The sequence below is a fragment of the Myotis myotis genome, unplaced genomic scaffold, assembly GCF_014108235.1.
Source record: "Myotis myotis isolate mMyoMyo1 unplaced genomic scaffold, mMyoMyo1.p scaffold_m19_p_7, whole genome shotgun sequence".
Lineage (NCBI taxonomy): Eukaryota > Metazoa > Chordata > Mammalia > Chiroptera > Vespertilionidae > Myotis > Myotis myotis.
This window is the reverse complement of record NW_023416379.1, coordinates 21,162,757-21,185,508: the sequence shown is the minus strand read 5'-3', so window position 1 is coordinate 21,185,508 and position 22,752 is coordinate 21,162,757. Positions and strand designations below refer to the sequence as shown.

The 22,752-nt window shown below is 41.4% G+C and overlaps 1 pseudogene; it reads left to right on the top strand.

Annotated features, from left to right (window-relative positions):
• Positions 1 to 13,044: 13,044 nt before the first annotated feature.
• On the top strand, positions 13,045 to 13,189 carry LOC118660889 (annotated as a pseudogene).
• The last annotated feature ends 9,563 nt before the right edge of the window (positions 13,190 to 22,752 follow it).

Below are 22,752 nucleotides of genomic sequence, written 5' to 3'. Positions count from 1 at the left end.
TGGTTGCAGGCTCCTCCCCAACCCAGGCTCTGGTCAGGGCTCATGAAGAAGGCAACCAGTCGATATGTTTCTCTCACATCAATATTTCTCTCTGTCTTTCCCTCTCTCTTTCACTCCCCCTAAAAATCAATGGAAAAATATCCTCGGATGAGGATTAAAAAAAAAACACACAAAACTCACATAATCAGAAAATGGCTGGCACCATTCATTCATGCTCTTCAATTTTAGTTGGATCCTTAACATCATTCAATTGTACTTGTTTTTAACTACAACTGTGCTAATCTTTATCAACTTTCTTCAAACCATCTCAAAAGGCCACCACTGCTCACTGCCATGTATAAACAATAACTCTAATTGGGATTCTGACTTGTGTTTATAGTAGTCCGTTTTTATCTGCTGTGATCTATCTGGTTTATGTAGGGACCATTCACTTACTTTGCCAGTAAATTAATTGGGGACACGAAAGGGACCACCACCCAGGAGTCCTTTAGGTCCTTTGCAGCAGCACAAATTTCTGCCATTTCTGCTGGGCTGTGAAATTGTTTTAATATTAGTATTTTATCTGGAGGAAGGCAGTTCTAGAGCTTCTACTTGGCCTTCCCATTATGGGATAGCTCTTCCCACACAGGCCAAGGAATCCAAATGAGCATCTGACAACTACCACGTGTATCCACTTCAATTATACATTCAGGGATCTGAACACTCTTTTAATCCATGGGTCCCCATGAGCCAGACATGAGCCAAGACTCCATTCATTGCTTGGCCAACATAGGACCTTACTCTACTAGAGAAACCCGAACGAGACTTCAGATCCTTGACTATCAAAGTCAAGTCAGACTTAGGTTCAGCAGTTCTCAGAATGTCTGGGTATAAATAGCTCCTTTCCCAGAGTATGCTCACCTAGAAGATGGCTCTAGATTCCTTTGGGAAAGAATCATCAATGCATCCATTTACTGTGATGTTACAATGGTCCATCCTCATGGGGACCCAGCCTCTCCTTTAGTCAATATCTTATGGGTCTGAAAACTGCTACAGTTCTGTAAAGTCGGCTAGGGATTGTGACATCTTATTGGGCTCTGTGCCCTCACCCTCCTATTTAATCATTCTTTATTGTTTTTTGAAGTGTACATTGAACAATACCCTTGTTGCCTGCCCAGCTACCTTGCCCTAGGGACATCATGCTCCATTAACCATCTTCATACTCTTGGTGTCCCATTGCCAATCCTACAACACTGTTCATTGTGATAATTGCACCCACTTGCTTCAAAGAATTAAATGCCATCATCTGGCTTCATTTTTCTGTGGCTTTCAGGGAGCCCAGTTCTATAAAGCCATTCCCATTCTTAGAAAAGAATGGCCTCCAGAAAAAAATTGCATTGAGCTCTACACAACACTGGTGCACCCTCAGCAGTGCATTCTTTATAGATTTAGTTAAATGCATTGTTCTGGTCTCTCCCACAGCAGATGGGCTTTCTGGCTTTACAGAGTATATTCACTCTAGCATGCCCACATCTATGAGCCTTTGATTCCTTGCTCAACCTTTTCTCACGGACTTCCGGAATTTCTACTTAAGTGAATGTGAAACATCATTTCCCCAAAGTCTCCAGAGCCAGCCTAAGTCTAGTAATGTATTAGCACCCTTTTCAGTGGACCCTGCCAGTTTAAATCCTGTGTCAAGAGAGAGGGTTCCTATATCAATAAACTCTTATTTTACTACATTAATATTATATATTTTATGCCACCTGATTTGGCTCACTCCCAAGAGTTCTCTTAGAAACCACCAATATATGTTAGCATACAGTGTAACTAAAGGCCCGGTGCACAAAATTTGTGCACTGGAGGGGGGATCCCTCAGCCCGGCCTGTGCCCTCTTTCAGTCTGGGAGCCCTTGGGGGATGTCCGACTGAGAGCTCGGGGAGCAGGCCTAAGCTGTCAGTCAGACATCCTTAGCACTGCCGTGGAGGCGGGAGAAGCTCACGCCACCACTGCTGCACTCACCAGCCGTGAGCCCGGCTCTGGCTGAGCGGCACTCCCCCTGTGGGAGCACACTGACCACCAGGGGGCAGCTCCTGCATTGAGCATCTGCCCCCTGGTGGTCAGTGCACATCATTGCGACTGGTCGTTCTGCCATTCAGTTGATTTGCATATTAGCCTTTTATTATATAGGATGTCCCTTTTCTCCTCTAGGAAGCCCAGCAGTTCCCCAGCTAGATATCATTTCCCCTAGCTATTGGTCTGGCTGGCAGGTGTGGAGATAGGAGGAGTGGTTATATCCTGAGGGAGGCATGTGTTTTTCTTTGCTAGGCCTCAGCATCATCTACAAGGTGAGAATACTAGTCTTTTAAAAGGAAGAATGAGTCCATTCTGCTTCTTTGGAGCCCTGCTTTCCATCTGAGAACAGGTAGTTTTTGAAGAATAGTAAGATAAATTCCTCTGAGAGAAGAGTCATGGACCCAAAGTAGAATACAGACACAGCATATTAAAAGTTGTTGCCTAATTCTTCTGGTCATCTCTGGGAAGAATGTGAAACTATATTTTTGACCCTTTCAAGAAACTACAAGGAAGTTATTTCTGAGTCAGGATGCTTAATTACTGCTTAGATACTTCACATAATTTTCTAGTTTTGTTTTCTTTATATCATTCCTAGGATGTTTTGAAGACATCCTAAGTATTTATGTGTCTATCTGTTTATATGGACTCTTAGGACGATCACAACACCTATTAAAAAATAGTTGTTTCACCCTAGCCGATTTGGCTCAGTGGATAGAGCATCTGCCTGCAGACTGAAGGGTCCCGGATTCATTTCCAGTCAAGGGCACATGCTTAGGTTGTGGGCTCGATCCCCAGTAGGGGGTGTGCAGGAGGCAGCCGATCAATGATTCTCTCTCATCATTGATGTTTCTATCTCTCCCTCCCTCTCCCTTCCTCTCTGAAATCAATAAAAATATATTTTAAAAAAATAAATGTTTCTTAAACTTCAGCATTTGGAAAATCTATTTTCTAAAATATAATTACTCACACTACTTCCTCCTTTCCTAGCAGATATTTTATTGGGACATTTTTAAAATATGTTTTTATTGATTTTAGAGAGAGAGAGGAAGGGCGAGGGAGAGAGACACAGAACAGTGATGAGAGAGAAACATCATCGATCGGCTGCCTCCTGCAGGCTCCCTACTGGGGATCAAGCCTGCAACCCAGGCATGTGCCCTGACCAGGCATTGAACCCATTCATGGGCCAATGCTGAGGCATACCAGCCAGGATATTGGGAGAGTTTTGTTTGAAGAGTGGGTGACTAGAAGAGGAGGGGGTGGCAGGAAGGAAGTACATGCTTAGGTTGTACCAATATCGGTGAGTGTCAACTGGACTGTACCCAATGTAATTTATTTAGAGATTGAGGGGGGAGATCTGTGGCTATTTGTAAATAAAGGTAGTTGAAGAAATATTTTCTGGTGAGAAAAGCTCTGGATTCAGTACACCTTTGCTAAAGTCCTAGTTTCTCTATTTAATAGTTGGATCACCTTAGCCAAGTCACTTAACTTCTTTCCCCTTTGGTTTCCACATTTTAAAAGTGAGGATAATAATGCTATGAGATGTGCCAATCTCAAAAAAAAAAAAAAAGCTGTTAAAATGTTAATTAATATTATGGACATGAATGTCTTTGTAAATTTTTCAAGTCCCATTTGGGTTGTGACAATGTTCCTGTTGTAATTACTATGGAATAGTTGTAAACGGAAGGCAAACTGTTTATTCCTACAGTGTGAATTTGCCACTATTGGGTGGTGCTTTGTTTCCTTTAAAATTCCTAGGATTTTTATTTTTTAAGTGTTTCAAACTAAATATGTATTGGTAAAAATAACTTGTAAACATTGTATGTTTAAATGAATGTTCATTTTCATTTCCTACCATGACTTTTGAAAAAGATATATATATATTTTTTTACCCTGGAAAAAACAATCTGCAGGTCTTACCACAGAAAAGGCAAACAGGCTTTTCTTAATTGCTCCAAAGGATATTCTTTGTATAAATTTGTAGATATGTCTGAGGATCAAAAGTAAATTTCTAAGTATGAAAAGTTCTATACAAGAAGATGACCCTTTATTTCAAAGTAAAATTTGAGTTTAAAAAGAAAAAAATCAGTGTCTTTTTTATATATGTTGAGGTAAACAGATCTAACCTGTCTTTCCTTCCCTCAGCCATAATGATCTTCATTCCTAAAGAAATCACATAAGATTGGTTTGTTGATGAACATTTTTTCGACCCTATCCTGGCCTACTGCCACTTCTTTTGAGTCTGTTATTCCAAGGTGGCATCAGATAACAAGCAGCATTCAAGTATCCTATATAATAAAAGGGTAATATGCAAATTGACCCTAACAGCAGAACCACTGGGAATGACTGGTCACTATGACACACACTGACCAGCAGGGGGCAGACGCTCAATGCAGGAGCTGCCCCCTGGTGGTCAGTGCATTCCCACAGGGGGAGCTCTGCTCAGCCACAAGCCAGGCTGATGGCTGCCAGTACAGCGGTGGTGGTGGGAGCTCTCCCGCCTCCTCAGCAGTGCTAAGGATGTCCGACTACAACTTAGGCCTGCTCCCCACTGGCAAGTGGGCATCCCCCGAGGGCTCCTGGGCTACCAGAGGGATGTCTGACTGCCAACATAAGCCCAATTCCTCGGGGAGTGGGCCTAAGCCAGCAGGTGGTCATTCCCCGAGGGGTCCCAGACTGTGAGAGGACACAGGCTGGGCTGAGGGACCCCCCTGAGTGCACAAATTTTTGTGCACCAGGCCTCTAGTCCTTTCATAAGAAAGGTTCTAGGAAAACCAAGATGGCGGCATAGGTAAACACTGGAGATTGCTGCCTCACACAAACACTTCAAAAATACAACTAAAAGACAGAACGGACATCACCCAGAACCACAGGAAGGCTGGCTGAGGGGAAATTCTACAACTAGAAGGAAAGAGAAAAGCATACCGAGACTCAGAGGAGGCGCAATGGGGAAGTAAAATACTAAGGTGCGGAGGTGCGCGTGGAGCGGGCTGGCGGCTGAGGGCACGGTTGTCTGTTTCAATCGGAAGGGAGTCTCAGACTCTGACCTCCAGATCCGGGCGAGTCTCTAGGGACCCAGACTCAAATGGGAGAAGTGGGACTGTCTGGCATCAGTCAGAACTCGAGGTCAGCTTTCTCTCCGAGGTTTGCAGCAGTTGCTGGGACACAGAGGCAGAGCCTCTGGGGATGGGACTGAGAGCAGCCATAACTGCTCACTCCGCCCACCCTGTTGATCGCCTGGGACCCGCCCTGCCCAAGCCCTTCGAAGAGGCATTTGCCAGATAGCCTCAGGCAAAGGCTAGATTAGCACCTCCCTAGAGGACAGAAGTTCTCCCACTGCAGACACAGCTGATTCTCACAGCCAGTTGGCCTGGAGGTCAAATCCCCCCCAGTGTTACCTACAACAATCAAGGCTTAACTACAATAAGACGGAGCACAAAGACCACTAGGGGGTTCACCAAGAAAGCATAAAAAATGTGGAGACAAAGAAACAGGACACAAATGTCAGAAATGGAGGATATAGAGTTCAAAACCACACTTTTAAGGTCTCTCAAGAACTGTCTAGAAGCTGCCGATAAATTTAGTAAGGCCCTCGAAAAGACTGGTGAGACTGCCGATAAATATAGTGAGATCCTCAAGAAATCTAATGAGACCCTCAATGGTGTGATAAAGAACCAACTAGAAATTAAACATACACGGACTGAAATAAAGAATATTATACAGACTCCCAACAGCAGACCAGAGGAGTGCAAGAATCAAGTCAAAGATTTGAAATGCAAAGAAGCAAAAAACACCCCACCGGAAAAGCAAAATGAAAAAAGAATCCAAAAATACAAAGATAGTGTAAGGAGCCTCTGGGACAGCTTCAAGCGTACCAACATCAGAATTATAGGGGTGCCAGAAGATGAGAGAGAGCAAAATATTGAAAACCTATTTGAAGAAATAGTGACAGAAAACTTCCCCTACCTGGTGAAAGAAATAGACTTACAAGTCCAGGAAGTGCAGAGAACCCCAAACAAAAGGAATCCAAAGAGGACCACACCAAGACACATCATAATTAAAATGCCAAGAGTAAAAGACAAAGAGAGACTCTTAAAAGCAGCAAGAGAAAGAAACTCAGTTACCTACAAGGGAATACCCATACAACTGTCAGCTGATTTCCCAACAGAAACTTTGCAGGCCAGAAAGGAGTGGTAAGAAATATTCAAAGTGATGAATAGCAAGAACCTACAACCAAGATTACTTTATCCAGCAAAGCTATCATTCAGAATTGAAGGTCAGATAAAGAGCTTCACAGATAAGGAAAAGCTAAAGGAGTTCATCACCACCAAACCAGGATTATATGAAATGCTGAAAGGTATCCTTTAAGAAGAGGAAGAAGAAGAAAAAGGTAAAGATACAAATTATGAACAACAAATACGCATCTATCAACAAGTGAATCTAAGAATCAAGTGAATAAATAATCTGATGAACAGAATGAACTGGTGATTATAACAAAATCAGGGACATAGAAAGGTAATGGAATGACTATTCTTGTGGGGGAAAGGGGTGTGGGAGATGTGGGAAGAGACTGGACAAAAATCGTGCACCTATGGATGAGGACAGTGGGTGGGGAGTGAGGGCGGAGGGTGGGGTGGGAACTGGGTGGAGAGGAGTTATGGGGGGGAAAAAGAGGAACAAATGTAATAATCTGAACAATAATTTTTAATTTAAAAAAAAGAGAAAGGTTCTAGATAGTCAGTCCTTGATCCTCTATCCCCACCCTTAATATCTCCTGTTTCTTTCCTTCCAGAGATATGTTATTGTTATATGATATACATAACATAATTAGATACAATAATAGAAAATTGTATCATTACAATTTCACGTGAAGTGAAGGTTTTGCGGATTTTAGATTACTCTTTGACTCAAAGTAGAAAGAAGTCCTTGAAAGATATCATCCTGTTAAAGAAACAGCACTTTAAAATGACTCTCCTGCATAATAACAAGCTTACAATGGGAAATAATTAAGTTCATAAGAAATAACTACATGGATTGAATAGTATCCCATGTTTTTAAATTGTTCACCAGTATTACGACCAATCTGTCCACAAGTTTTAAATTTGGGAATCATCCAGTTTATTCCAAAAATATCAGGCAAACTGGAAGGGGAGAAAGAAAATAATGTTTATCAAGTTGAATTATTTCAGTTGGCTGTTCCCTTAATCAAAGCACTGGGATAACTGCCAAATCCATTCCCTTGGGTGGCATGCCACACACTCCTCGTAGAACCAGCATACCAGGAGTGTTTATAAAGGTGAGCCCTCTGCTCAGCAGAGAACTGGGAATTCCAGTGGTTCTATACACCTTACCCTCAAACCCCATGGGGACTAGCACCCCTGATGAAATCCCCCATATTTTCAGATCAAAGGGTATATTAGATTTTCAGGGAGGCATGTGTGTTTCAGAGGGGAAAAAAACAGCCCCCAAAAATCAATATTGTGAAGCAATTTTATATTTGGAAAACCAAACAAAAATGCTTATTTTGAAATTTGTTCTTGTTCTTCATTTGGTTTTCTAGGGGGAAGATGGATTTTGAAACATTGAATGATGTTCATACTTCTTCATCCTTTCTGCTCCTATGAGAATTTGCCTGATTTTCATGCCAGAGCCAGGACCTGTACTGAGAGCTGATGTCAGCAAGACCACCAGCTTCCCAGGGTGCTAAGGAGAGAAATCCAGCCCCAGTCAGCTCCCTGGCCCAGGGCACAGAGGCCCTGTGTTTGTCCCACCTTTTTTCCCTCGATCAACTTTCCTGCAGAAACTGTAAACCCAATGCCCGGGGGCCCCACGTGAAGATGAAGCCATGTGCCTAGGCAGGGGTGGGCAAACTTTTTGACTCGAGGGCCACAATGGGTTCTTAAACTGGACCGGAGGGCCGGAACAAAAGCATGGATGGAGTGTTTGTGTGAACTAATATAAATTCAAAGTAAACATCATTACATAAAAGGGTACGGTCTTTTTTTTTTTTTAGTTTTATTCATTTCAAACGGGCAGGATCCGGCCCGCGGGCCATAGTTTGCCCACGGCTGGCCTAGGGAGTGAGCTGATGGAGCTCTGGATGAGAGTTTGGATACCAGGAGGTGGTCATTCCAGGCAGAGCAGTTTTCTTCCTTCCCAGTCTCCTGAGAGAAAAGTAGGAAGGAAGAGAGAGGGGGGAAACCAATTCACATTTATCAATATGAGCTTACTTAAGTGTTTTGCTAAGTAACCATAGTAAAATACATCGAAACCAGACTTCATTACTGCAACCGGAAAGAATTTGTCATGATTAATTGCTTCAGAGTCTTCAACTCCTAAAATATAGCTCTGCTACTGAGAATGTACTAAGAGTTCTCAGAAAACCTGGGGGCAAAGATAAAATCACATATGCTGGAAATATCAGGAAATATTAATGCATACATATAATTGTGTAATCTTGATTATTTCTTATGGAGAAATAAAGATGGAAGTCAGTTTACCACACAGAGGAACCAACAGGAATTGACAAAAAGGATGATGAATTGGATAGATTTCTATACCTAAGATTTACTGAATATTCCCACTTCTTCTCAATCAATGTTGAGTCCAGAGGAGTAAAGTCTAAAGATTTTGTGGTCTCTATGTTCTCTAATAAAAAACAAACAAACAGCCGAAATCGGTTTGGATCAGTGGATGGAGCGTCGGTCTGTGGACTGAAGGGTCCCAGGCTCGGTTCTGGTCAAGGGCATGTGCCTGGGTTGCGGGCACATCCCCAGTGGGAGATGTGCAGGAGGCAGCTGATCGATGTTTCTCTCTCATCAATGTTTCTAACTCTCTGTCTCTCTCCCTTCCTCTCTGTGGAAAATCAATAAAATATATTTTTTTTAAAAAAGGACCTATTTCACATAGATTAATCTTTTGAGAGTCCCGAGGATCCCCAGCCTCCAGAAGCACAGATCTGGTGCCAGATAAGAGTGGCCGAATCTCTTCTATGCGCTCACCAGCATAGACTCTGATGTCAGAAACCAAAGCCTCCAGATTCCAGCCAGCATCCCCTATCACCCAGCAGATGCTGAAGGACATGATTACTACATTAGGAATGCTTTTGATCGGCGTAGTGCTTTATTTACCTCTATAGACAGTCCCTGACTTACGATAGTTCCACTTACTTTTGACTATGGTGGTGCTAAAGCAATATACTTCGAATTTTGAATTTTGATCTTTCCTTGGGCTGGCGATATGAGGTACGATACTGTCTTGAGATGCTGGGCAGTAGCAGTGAGCCACAGTTCCCAGTCAGCCATGCCATCAAGAGGGTAAGCAACTGATACTCTATAATGCATTGTGTGGCCCGCACTTTTGGGATATTGTGTTTCATGTGGTAAGTTCTATGGTGAAACATAAGCAGAGAAGAGGAGAAAGTGTATTAGGGAGAGGTGGTTGCAATTTTAATCATGGTGGCCAGGAAAGGCCTCGCTGAGAAGGTGACATTGGACTAAAGACCTGAAGGAGGTGAGAGATATCTGGAGGAAGAATGTTACAGAAAGGGGGACTCAGCAAGTGCAGCTCTGAGGTGGGAGCTTGTTGGAGGGATGCCCAGGAGGCCCATCTGGCTGGAGCCCAGTTAGTGAAGGGTGATCAGAGCAGATGAGGTCAAAGAGGTAAAGAGGTGGGGCCTGGAGGTGAGAGGCAACCCCGACCACCCCCACATCCCGTTTCTACAATACTTCATCTGTGTATTGTATTGTGTGTTTACCACCCTAAAGGAAACATTCCTGGATCAAGCTTCTATCCCTTTAAGAACCATGCTTATCTTCAAATTCATCTTAGTTTATAGAGGCCATCGTAAACAGCCATGTTCATGAAGAAAGGAATCCTTTCAGAAAGACCTCAGAGAATATATGAAAAGGTTCTTTGAAAGTCATCGCATTTTGCAACTGACTTTAATGCACTGTTGCCAGCTGCAGTGATCTGTTTAAGTAGATTCAATGGCTTTTTTAAAATTTTTATTTAATAGTTGATTTTTTCTTACTATTCTCAAATAACCTGAACATTCTGAGCTTCCTGGTGTTCCCTTTACGAGGAAACTGACAGAAGCATTCTTTTTCCCTGGTAATGTTCCCAGCAGATGTCGGCCCATCTGAGGTTCTGTGGTTAAAGGGCATAAATTTAAGAACGACTCAAGAAAACAGACATCCAAAACATCACCTCATGAGTGGTAGTGCTGTGTTAAATACTATGGTTTGGGGTTTGGGAGTAGAAAGAAGTACTTTTACTAAAGTAACTGCCTAGCTGACTCTACTCGAGGGCGAGGGAGGGGTGGTCACATTCCCTAACTCAAAGAATTCTGGTCATAAACTCAGTCCAATCTGCCCTTCGGCTGCCTCTGAAACCAGAATCAAATCCTTAACTCCTCCCACGCTGTTCTTAGCTCACATTGACTTTTATCAAATACTTATTACATGCCAGCACTTACGGACACAATGAGATTTAATCCTCACAGTAACCACTTGAAGTGGGTACTATTTTTATTCTCCTTTTACCAAGGCAGAGGATGGGGGCTTAGAAATTCTGCTGAAACAATTGTCTGCTAAGTGGTAACTCAGGCCCAGAGCTGTGAATCTTTATTATTAGACTAAAATGCGTCTTCCAGACACACTCCTTCCATGCAGTGTAGGTCCATGGGCTCCTGAATTTAATCTTAAGTATTCTAATGGAAAGGAAAATCCTGGGTAGGAAATGAGTTAGTGGCACCTAGAAGCTCTAACCACTAACAACAAAAGGATCCCTCTGGCAGAACATGTTGGCAATTGCCAGGTGGCAGGTGGTTTGGGGGAATGGGTGAAAAAGGTGAAGGGATTAAGAAGTATAAATTGGTAATTACAGAATAGGCACAGGGATGTAAAGTACAGCATAAGGAATGTAGTTAATCTTATATAATAAAGAGGTAATATGCAAATTGACCGTCATGCCCTGGCACAAGATGGCCACCCCCATGTGGTCAAAGATGGCCGCCACAAGATGGCTGGCAGGGGAGGGCAGTTGTAGGCAACCAGGCCAGTAGGGGAGGGCATTTAGGAGTGACCAGGATGGCAGGGGAGGGCAGTTGTGGGTGACCAAGCCAGCAGGGAAGGACAGTTAGGGATGACCAGGCTGGCAGGGGAGGTCAGTTGGGGGTGATCGGACCAAAGGGGGAGCAGTTAGGCGTCAATCAGGCTGGCAGGGGAGTGGTTAGGGGTGATCAGGCTGTCAGGCAGAAGCGGTTAGGGGCAATCAGGCAGGCAGACAGGCGAGCAGTTGGGAGCCAGCAGTCCTGGATTGTGAGAGGGATGTCCGACTGCCGGTTTAGGCCCGATCCCACAAGAATTGGGCCTAAACCGGCAGTCGGACATCCCCCAAAGGGTCCCAGATTGGAGAGGGTGCAGGCTGGGCTGAGGAACAACCCCTCCAGTGCACGAATTTCGTGCACGGGGCCTTTCATAATTTCATAATAATTATGTATAGGTGAGGTGGGTGCTAAACTTATTGAGGTGATCACTTTGTAAGTTGTATAAATGTCTAATGACTGGATAGTATACCTGAAACCAATATAATATTGTAAATCAACTGAAACTGAAAAATAAAAATTTTTTTAAAAAGAACCTTCTGGCAGGAGAGACAGTATCAGTGTGAGATCAGCTATTCTGGCTGGTTTGTGCACAGCCATGGCTTTGGCCTCAGCCGGGAAGAAGAGCTGGAGGGTAGCTGCATACACACTGAGGAAAGAATCCAGTCTTTTTCTGTTCTTTTTCACTTTTATCTTTATAGATTTCTGGGCTTGGAAATCTGCCAGCAAAGCCTGAGAACAGCCTTAGGAGACCTGTTGGCAACTCCCTGAGGAGTTGTTAGCCAAAAGCATTAATCCTTGCCTCATCTTGAGACTTGTCTGCTGGGAGTAACTCAAAGGTATTCTTTCAACCAAGATCATTAGTTGAGCAAGGGAGTCATTGTGGCTTAAGCTTTCACCTTTGATTACTAGGTCGAGATAAGGACTGTTCTCTCCTTTTTTCCCCCTCTTGAGACCTTAGATAGTGAAGTACTTTTGACCTTGTGCATAGAGATCCTCTTTCCCACTGAGAATAACGTGGGGAGAAAGAGGTGAGAGGCGGCAAGCAGCCAAATGTCCATTGCACCACTTCTCAGTATTCATGTTTACAGCATCAGCCTTCACTTACCCCACAGGCAAGTGGTTCTCACCAGCAGTCAGGAAGAACCATGGCATTTCTAAGGCCAGCCTTGGCCCTGAAGGGGTTCGGCCATGCCAACCCAAAATATTGGTTATCTGAAGCTAAAGGCACTGGAGAAATAGGAGATGCAGGAAGGGCTCTCTGACCTCTCCCTTTATACCTAAAAACAGACCATAAAACCTCCCATGAGAAAGGTGCCCTCCCTGCACCAGGGAGAGAACATTCTTATCATCAGAGACTTGTGTACAAACAAACCTATTAAAACAACCCCTAACTTCCACTAGTTTCCCCAAGCATTGTCTCCTCACTGTCTCAAAGTTTGCTGCCCCCAGCCCAACCTCCTTTGTCTTATTACCTCCTCCCAACTTCCCATTCTTTGTTTAAAAAGATATATAAGCTGTGGGGCTTCTTCTGCTCATTGTTTTCCTTTTGAAGCCTCCCATGTACGCATAAAAATATCAGACAAAATGTGGATGCTTTTCTCCTGTTAATCTGTCTTTTGTCAGTTTAATTCCTAGGCTCAGCCACAGAACCTAAGAGGTGAAAGGAAGTTTATCTTTCCCTCAAGCCCTCTTGGAATGCATGGAAACTGTTTTTTTCCAAATAACTGATGACATAAACTAGCCAAAGTGATGACAAGTCCCTTCAAAATATTTTTCCCCCTTTTTGTCCTTATGCATTCTATTTATGATCATTGAAGAAAATTTAGACATACAGATAAACAAAAAGAAAATAGGTAAAATTAAAACCACTCAAAATACCACTACTCTCCCCCTGGCAATGGGCAAGGAGACACCTGATTGGTGGTGTTGCTCTTATATCAGCCAGGGGCAAAGCAGATGTACAGTCCTTAGTTCATCCTAGCTTGATGCCTGTGTCGGTGGCCAGAGCTGTTTCATGCCTGAGGCACATAAAAAGAGAGAAAAAAATACCACTACTCAGAGATAATTGCTATTAATAATTTCGTACAGATTCTTCCAAGGTTTTTCTATTCAAAGACAAACATATAAAACTTTCATCTTTTTTTTTTTTAAAAAAAGGGGGAGGATCAAATTCTACACACAGTATTGTAACTTGCTTCTTGCTTAACAATAAGCCATGAATAATTTTTTATCTAAAAATTTCTCTTACCGCCCTAGATATTGAAATGTATTAGCACCCCAACATTTATTAATCAGTTTAGTATTGTTGACCAGATAGGTAGTGCCTTTTCACCATCGCACTTAGCAACAACATTATGGAATCATACAAACATGTTTAAGCACTTGCCATTTTTACCTCAAAATAAATTGCCAAAGCTGAAGCCAGCAGTTTATTAAGGTTTCTGAGACACCACTGTCTTCCAGAAAGCTTATCCCACACTGACTTCATAAGCAATGTTTGCAAGTATCATAAAGCCTTCAGCATAGCAAACCAAGGAGCCCCAAAATAACCCCAGGAGAGGGAAGAGGCCCCCTCACAGCTTTGTCGGGAGCCACCCCCTAGCTCTCACACATCACTAAAATAATGTAAACGATTGTCACTCAGTTGTCCCCATCCCAAACGTGTAAAATGAGACAGGAGCAGAGTTAGATTATTATCCCGGAACAATGCAGAGTCCCAGGGGCCTTGCAGTGAGAAAACAGAGCCAGCATTTGGTGTAAAACTCGTCTGCAGTAGCTGGCGAAAGCTCAGAGGTACAGAGTTTACTTACTAATCCAATACGTAGACAGCACTTATTGTGCACCAGTCACTCTAAGTGCTGTATAAATCTCAAAGTATTTAATTCTCACACTAACCCTACAAAAAGGCAGATACCACTTTTATTCCTATTTTACATATGGAGAGTAAGTAACTTGGAATTAGTTCTAGAGCTTGTGCGTCTAACTCTGTTGCCTATCAGGGAATATCTCTGATCCAGCTTTGAACACCCCCAACTGCTCCCACATATGTAGGATAGTAAACACTCAATTTTCCAATCAAGCAGGAAGCACCATTCAACTGGTATTGTCACAGGAAAAAAGGACGAAAACTGAACTTTATGCACAAAAAGTCATACTTAAGATAATTTAAATGATTTTAGATAACAATATGTTCCCTGTACCTGATTTAGCCCAGGTTTCGTTTGCCATTTATTAATTTTAACTATTTCTTTTCTTGGGCACATTCAACTTTTCCTTTAGTAAATTGGATCATTTAAGGCCTTCTACTTTCTTCCTTTTTTTAATATACATATATTTTTTTAATTGATTTCAGAGAAGAAGGGAGAGGAAAGATAGATAGAAACATCGGTGATGAGAGAGAATCATTGATTGGCTGCCTCCTGCACGCCCACACTGGGGATCAAGCCTGCAACCTGGGCATGTGCCCTGACCAGGAATCGAACCATGACCTTCTGGTTTGATGCTCAACCACTGAGCTACGCTGGCTGGGCAAGGCCTTCTACTTTCCAGAGCTCTGTGACATACCATTGAATTTCCCAAACAACAAATATTGGAGGTAATGAAGTTTAGAAAAGCTAAATGGTTTGTTTATGGTTTATGGTCACTTGGGTGTATAGATTAGAGGCAGGACATGAACATGTATCTTTTACTTCTCCACTCCCATCATATCTCCTGGTCTCTATGAGCTGGCAACAGGCATTGAAACCAAGCAGAAATGTAAAGAAGTGCACTGATATATTAAAATACATAGTGGTTAGATTGATAGGTAAATGTCTACACATACCCATACACTATAATATTTCATAGATTTTGAATGCAACCATCTGGTGAACTCACCTTCCAGAACTCAGGACCACCTGACCAATTGATTGATTGACTAGCTCACCTCCAGTCAGCTTCCTCTTGCATACAACACAGCACTGATCCTTAAATTTCTCCACATCTCATGCTCTTTGGCTTCTTTTCTCTCTGCAGTGGACAGAGAAAGTTAAGGCCATCTTTTATTCGTTTGTTCATGTGTTCACTCATATGGGTGAATTTACCCTAGCGCCTTCTACCAACTTACATAAATACCCTTAGTCTCTCTCAACATATACACACACACACACGCACACACACACAAGCATGTATGCATGCATGTACACACCTACACCCTGCAATCTTGCATTCCCGCTGGCTTCTATAGTATACAGCTGATATCTCAAATTTTCTCTGATTTATTAAAATATTATGTTAAGCCAAACCGGTTTGGCTCAGTGGATGGAGCGTCGGCCTGCAGACTGAAAGGTCCCAGGTTCGATTCCGGTCAAGGGCATGTACCTTGGTTGCAGGCACATCCCCAGTAGGGAGTGTGCAGGAGGCAGCTGATCGATGTTTCTCTCTCATCGATGTTTCTAACTCTCTATCCCTCTCCCTTCCTCTCTGTAAAAATCAATAAAATATATTTTAAAAAAAATTAAAAATAAATAAAATATTATGTTAAGATGTCTCCAGCATACTAACCCATATACTAACCACCTAGCTTTGATGAACCATAATAGTTTACCTCAACTTTTCCCTCTTATTAGAGGAATAAACATTATGAGTACCATAGAATCTCTTGGATACCTCTCTTTAACCCTTTTTCTTTCTCTCCCTCACTGAAGGTAGCCATTGACATGACTATGTCATATATGGTTTACATTTTTTATTATTTATACATGTATGAACTATTTAATCCTTTGTACTTTTAAAAATTTTCTTTAAATGGAACACTGGAATATCATTCTCAGACTTTTCTTGTTATTTGAACATTGCTTTTCAGGTTTACTCATGATGATATTGTGGCGGACAGTCAGATAGGCATGAGCAGAGCAAGGACGATGGGCCAGGTACAGAAGGTCACCAGGGCAAGACAGCCCGGGTGCCTAGCCTTGGGCAAAACTGGAAAAACAAGCACCTTTTCCCCAGGATAACCTTTTCTCCTGCAGCATACTGATGGTCATATGGCTCTCAGACCCTCCCCTGACCACTCCTTCTCTGGCATGTCGCTAGTCATATGGATCAGACCCCCTCAGAGGGGGAACAAACAAGGAGTCTGGAGAATAGCCCTGAAGCATTAAGCCCCCAGGACAATGAGGTTCTGACCTGCATCAAATATATCTAGGCATCAGTTATGTTTCAGCTTCAGGCACAGAAAAGCAGAAAAACCAGACAAGGGACATCTTGGCTGATGTCAGGAGCAGCTGCATTGACAAATGGCCCTGGCCCTGTGCCAACCAATCAGTAGAGACCACAGCCCTGAAAGGACACACCTGGAAAGCTGATGAATAGTCTGTTGGATTCTCCCCTGAGACCTACAGGTAACACACTGAAGACAAGAACTCATTGTGGTTCTCTATGGAGCACCCCTGTGCCTTTCCCCACCCTATTCCCCCAGGCATGTTTTCTTTCTAGTAAGCTCCTAGGGCTCTTCTTCTGTCTCTGTAACTTGTTTCCTGAGCCCATTTCTTCTATGGCTCACCTCTACCTCTGTGACTTTCTAAATATATTTTATCTTATAGTTTGAATCTCATCTCTGAATTCTTTTTTAGCCAAAATTCAAGTACTGAGGTTGCTAAACCAAGGTCTCTGGACATCTAACACTGGTGCCATTTCACCACCAACAATACATGCAGCCATAATTGTAACTGCATTTGGTAGTATGCCATGGTATGTACATGCTATAATTTGTTTACACAGTTACCTTTTTATGTAGGTTATTTCTAATTTTTTTTTTTAATTCCAGGATTGTATGTCCTGCTCCTTCACAGAAACTAAGCCCCTCATCCCAGAATGCTAAACTCCCCGGGGCTACAACAGCACAAGCTCACACACTCAACACTCAGGTGTTGAGCTCCCTCTCAATGTGTAGACCATGAGACTGTCTCTCACTTTTTGCAATTTAACTTTTTGCAATTTAACACATTTAAAGCATGTTTTATTATCTTTTATCCAGTACTAGAGACCTGGTGCATGAAATTCTTGCACTGGAGAGGGGGGCAGCCTCAGCCTGGCCTGCACCCTTTCACAGTCTGGGAGCCCTCACGGGATGTCCAACTGACGGCCAGCAGTCGGACATCCTAAGTGCTGATGAGAGAGAATCATTGATCAGCTGCCTCCTGCACTTGCCAGCCATGAGCCCGGCTTGTGGCTGAGCAGTGCTCCCCCTGTGGGAGCGCACTGACCACCAGGGGGCAGCTCCTGTGTTGAGTGTCTGCCCCCTAGTGGTCAGTTTGTATCATAGTGACTGTTTGTTCTGCTGTTCGGTCGATTTACATATTAGCCTTTTATTATATAGGATATTTAGGTGTTACTTAGCAAGGACGTTTTCAGGTTAGCTGGTCCTTCTTATCATCTGAAATGGGAAGTCACTACCTTTCTTTCTCAACTTCCCTTTTCTTTGGTGGCATCACATTCTATCGCTTCTCTTCCTCTTTGTTCCTCTTCCGTTCCTTGCCCTTTAAATATCAGTTGTCATAGGTCTGTCTTGTCTCCTTTCTTACCATAATGTGCACTTCCTGTGTGGTCATTATCAGACAACAATGTGCCAATGACTCAGAAATCAGCAACCCAGAATTCTGTACCCAGAATTTTGACTTTCAGATCTGTAATTCCAATGACATGCTGTATATGTTCATCTGAATGGGCCACTGACATTTTAAATTCAGCATTTCCAAACCTAATTCCTTCCTTTCCTCAAATCTGCTTTTTCTTTTGTGCCTCTGAAAGGCAGGCAGTTGATCTACTCCACACAGAAACTTAAAGTCACTCTCGACTCCTCCCTTTCTATCAGCCTCCACATCCTGCTATCCCTCCAGAGTAATCAACTATTACATTGCTTCTCTTCTGCTCAGTCCTCCACTCTCCTTCCTTTTCAGGCCTGTGTCATCTGTTTTTAAGCAATAGCCCAGAGAGAAAGAGAGATGACAAAACCCTGAAAAGTTAGTTCCCCCAAATGGGTGAAAATACCAAGGATATGCATTCAGGTAGGAAACACGAATATGTAAAATACACATTCTATTCTTTAATTCCTGCTCTTGCTCTTTATTTCTCTTCTTTGGCACCCACTTTCTAGGACATCCGCTTAAACATCCTGGAATAGTGAATCACCATGCGTAAGGAAACCCGAGAGTATTGGTTTCTTGGAAATCTAGCAGGTGACTCATATTTCATATACTTTGCCTTTAACAATTTCATTTGGGACAACATTTTCACTTACTCCAAATATATAATGTCTGTTAAGAAATTTAAACATGATAAACTAGTACATGGCTTGTTAAATCTGGAAAGTGTTACATACTTTTTGTAGCCTATTTTCACTTCAGCATACACTCATCTACATTCATTTCTGCAACCATAATTATTATCAATAATTGTATTAATTATGGGAATGCTAAGTATTTTTAACAAATATACCAAAAATACATAATGACCAAACACAACAATTTTATTTGGGATGGCTCAGCATTTTTTCCAGCCATCCTAATACTTTCATATTTGAAAACAGGCCAAGTGTGAGAACGTGTTCTACTGTATTCCAATCAATGAACACAGAACTCTTAGTACATTAGATATTCCTGAATTTTTTCCTCAGTAGACTAAGAGGTTTGGCTTTGGTCTGGATTTCTTTATATTCCTGAAATATCCTTATGAAATTCTTCAACTTAGGCCAGTATCTGGTGAGTGCTGTAACATAAGTGACAATGGAGCTTACCTATGTAATTTGTCATTAGCTATGGATAAATAAGAGGACTGCTCTCTGGAGAACTCCCAAAGACAATATAGCCAAATATTTCCACACGTGTAAAATATCACTTACCTCATAGTGTAAAAAGAGGTTTAATGAAATGGTATATGTAGAGCACCTAGCAAGTACTTGGATACAGGAGATAGATAAATCAACATGCTGACTATACGCTTATACAGGCAGCACTAGAAGGCTATGCACCCAGATATTAGCAGTGATTTTTCTCTGCTTGGTAGTACTTTGAGTGTTATTTCTCTTGCCTATCTGCATTTTCTCTTTATAGTGAACATTTATAGCTTTATAACAAGAAAAATTAAGAAGTGGTTTATAATTTTAAAGATAGTATTTTAAATTCAGTGCAAGTATGTATTAACTCATCTCTCTTTACACCCCAACTTTCCCTGTTAACTGAATAGTCCAAATTACCCATTTGAAAAATGGGTCCTATTTTTCCATTAGGAGTTTACCGTGTGTTTAAATTTTTGCTAGTGACATCCAGATATCACCCTAAAGCATAGATGAGAGAAAATGCTTTCCGCCTAAGTAAGTAATCATCTTTTTGCTTCAACATTGTAATTTGGAGGGAAAATACTAATGGCAAATAATACGATCATCGGAACGGCATTTTCCTTAAGAGTTGGATCGCTACCCGAAAGTCTAGGTAACCCAGATGTGCCTGAAATTCCACGGTGGCTTCTGTTCCACCCTGTGCCTACTCTGAGCCAAACTCAGCTTTTGCCACATCCCCAAAGTCTAACACTACACTGTATTCTTGAGTAATAACCAATTTTACCAAAGACTTCTAGAAGAAATGAGAAAAAGAAATTATATCACATATAACCTAGAAAAACTTAATAAAAGCGAATCTTCCCAGTTTTCCCCACAGTTTCTTCTCTTGCCTGCCAATCAAAAAAATGTTTTCTTATATTCTTAACTTACAAATCCAGTCTTTGGCTTGAATTCTTCAGTTACCAAAAAGATACCCAGCCAGGTCGCCAACAATACTCCTCACAAACAACAGCCATCACCACCACAATAAAAAACAGATCAATAACTAGTGTTAGTCAAGTCTGGCCTGTGAGTGTTTTATGCTTCATCTCAAGCTGCTTATCAAAAGATTCACCATAGAAACAGCTATATGTATGGTGGTGTTGGTGGTGGTGGTGGTGAAATTCTTCAGCTAAAAGAATATTATTCTCACCAGATAGATAAATATACAGTGTAGTCCTATATCCTTAAACACATATGGATAAATATAAAGTATTGTGACATGGCCTCTTTCAATTCTGCTCTCAACCTGCCTTTGCCCTGAGCTTTGGCTTCTGATGAAAATGAGCTGGGCAGCTGTGGAGCCCCCCGTGACAAGACTGGAGCTCTTTGACTTGGAGTGCAAGAGTCTCTCTGCTCTTTCTTCTCATAAAGCACGTTGCCATGGCTTCTGAGAACACATGGAGTCTTAAGTATTTTATTAAGGAAACTTTTTTGAAAACTTAAAAAGACAATGTCTATACTTTTGTATAACACATTTGACTGATCAAGATGAATTTTCATTGGAAATACATAGAAAACTTTGCTTTCCTTTAATAGTGTGTTTCCTATTATATAGAAAACTATAACATGAGAGTAAGAAGACTTACCTTGAGAGCTGTCATAAATCCAAATTCAAGCCTTTTTCCAACTATTTACCCCATCACTCAGCAACCATTTAGTAATTGCCCAGTTACTCTTTCCAAGTATGTGGGCTCTGGCTTGTAAAGTCAGAGAGGGGAAAAAGGAAAAGCCAGCCTACAAAGTTTCCATCAAATAAGTCTACACTCCAGACATGGCTTGAGTCACTCACTCTGACTCTACTTGGTTATTAAAATTATATGGAAACTTTTTCTACTCATTGGCACTGCTGAAACCTCCACACAGCTGGTTTCCAGTCTAATGTGTTTTTCTCTTACTGCTTTTTGGAACATAAGAGAGTTTAATTCTTCCACTTTCATCCTTGCTGAGTAGGGATTTCAAAATTTGTGCTTGCATATTATCTAGGTTATTCCCATTTTAAAAGAAAGACATGACACAATTTTAGATTTTATGTGACTTCTTCATTTGCCATGTCTTCTCAAAACCTAAGTCACCCACCCTGTCTGAGGTGGCCACTTCCACAGTTGTCCTAGACGTACCTAATGAATACATGTTCCCCGCAGCAGATCTATTGGTCCTGGACTGCTCCAGGTTCTCCTTCTCCTGATCCTTCCCCCGCTATCAGCATCCTATCCTCAAAGTTTTACCAACAGGTCTCAGGCAACTATCATCTCATGAAATCCCAGAAAAAGAATTGAGTGAATCAGAAGAAAGATTAAAATTAAACAGGATTTGTTCTCACTCAGATTTAAATATATGGCAGGATAGATCGTGTTATTGCATCCTTATATCTGAAGTCTCTCTAAGCATAGTTCAGTAGAACCGAAACTCTTAGTGCTTTTATAATAAAGCTTAAATTGGAACAGATAAGTTTACTTAGTATTTGCTAAGCTCCTTCTCAATGAGACACATTGATAGTTACTGGTACAAAGGAGAATAAGACAAGGTTCCTTTCCTCAAAGTGCTCACAGGCATCTACATGAATGTGGTACAATATATGCACCAAAATTACTTTTAAGAGCAATGATGTCGACAGAAGTTCTGAAGTTAAGGTACAAAACAAACAAACAAAAAAATCCATTAGCTATTTTTTTAACTAGGTCTCTTGCCAACAATGTAACTGAATCCATAATATGTCTTATAATAGTACACCCATAGTTGTTCAAAAAATTATATTTTAAAAATTGTGAATTATTTTATAGTTTCAATAAAATACATTCTTTCTCTGTAATCTAATTTTTAAGGCTAGTCTAAATTCTTTTCACATTGAGGTATATAAGCTCATGGTAATTTTCAGAGCAAGTAACATTATAAAAGGAGCACTTATCACTTTTTTAAAAATTCTTTATTAGTTAAGGTATTACAAATGTGTCCTCATTCCCCCCATTAAACCCCCATCCTCCCCCCCATTCATGCTCTCATCCCCCTGTACTTATCACTTTTCTAAGTATGTTTTATGTGTTATATCACTTACTCCTTACAACAGCTATTAAACTATCTGATTTTACCCCTGAACATGAACCACACAAAGTTTATGCAATATGATACAAGAGCCCTGTCTTTAACCACTGCGCTGCACTTCTTCTTCCTTGTGTTTTTCCTAAAGCACTTGGCAGGCCCTTCTGGGTATTAGTTTGTACAAATTGGCTCCATTCCTCCGCATTTACAAAAGTGTATTCTTTAGAACACTAGAACTTTATGCACAGGTTGCTGGTACCTTTTGTTTTTAATTAAATTCAAAGTATTTTTTTAAAACAAAAAAGTATTCTTGGAGCCTTTTCAAAGAACAAATGATGCTTAGAACTTTTCAAACATATAAACTTTTTCTAATTAAACATCCCAGGTCTATTAGTCAAGGTTCTCCAGAGAAACAAAACAAATATCTTATTGTATATGTATACATTATATACTTACTATATATGTATATGCTATATATAGGCTCCTTCCATAAGGGAGGAGCCAATATGTAGTTCAAGTCCAAAGAGGTGAGGTTGCAGATGAAATCTGAAGGAAGTCTGCTGGAAAATACCCCCTTGCTTGGGATGCTCAGCCTTCCATTCTATTTAGATCTCCAACTGATTAGATGAGGCCCACCTGCATTATAGAGGGCAATCTGCCTTTCTCAAAGTCCACCAATTTAAATCTAAATCTTATTCAA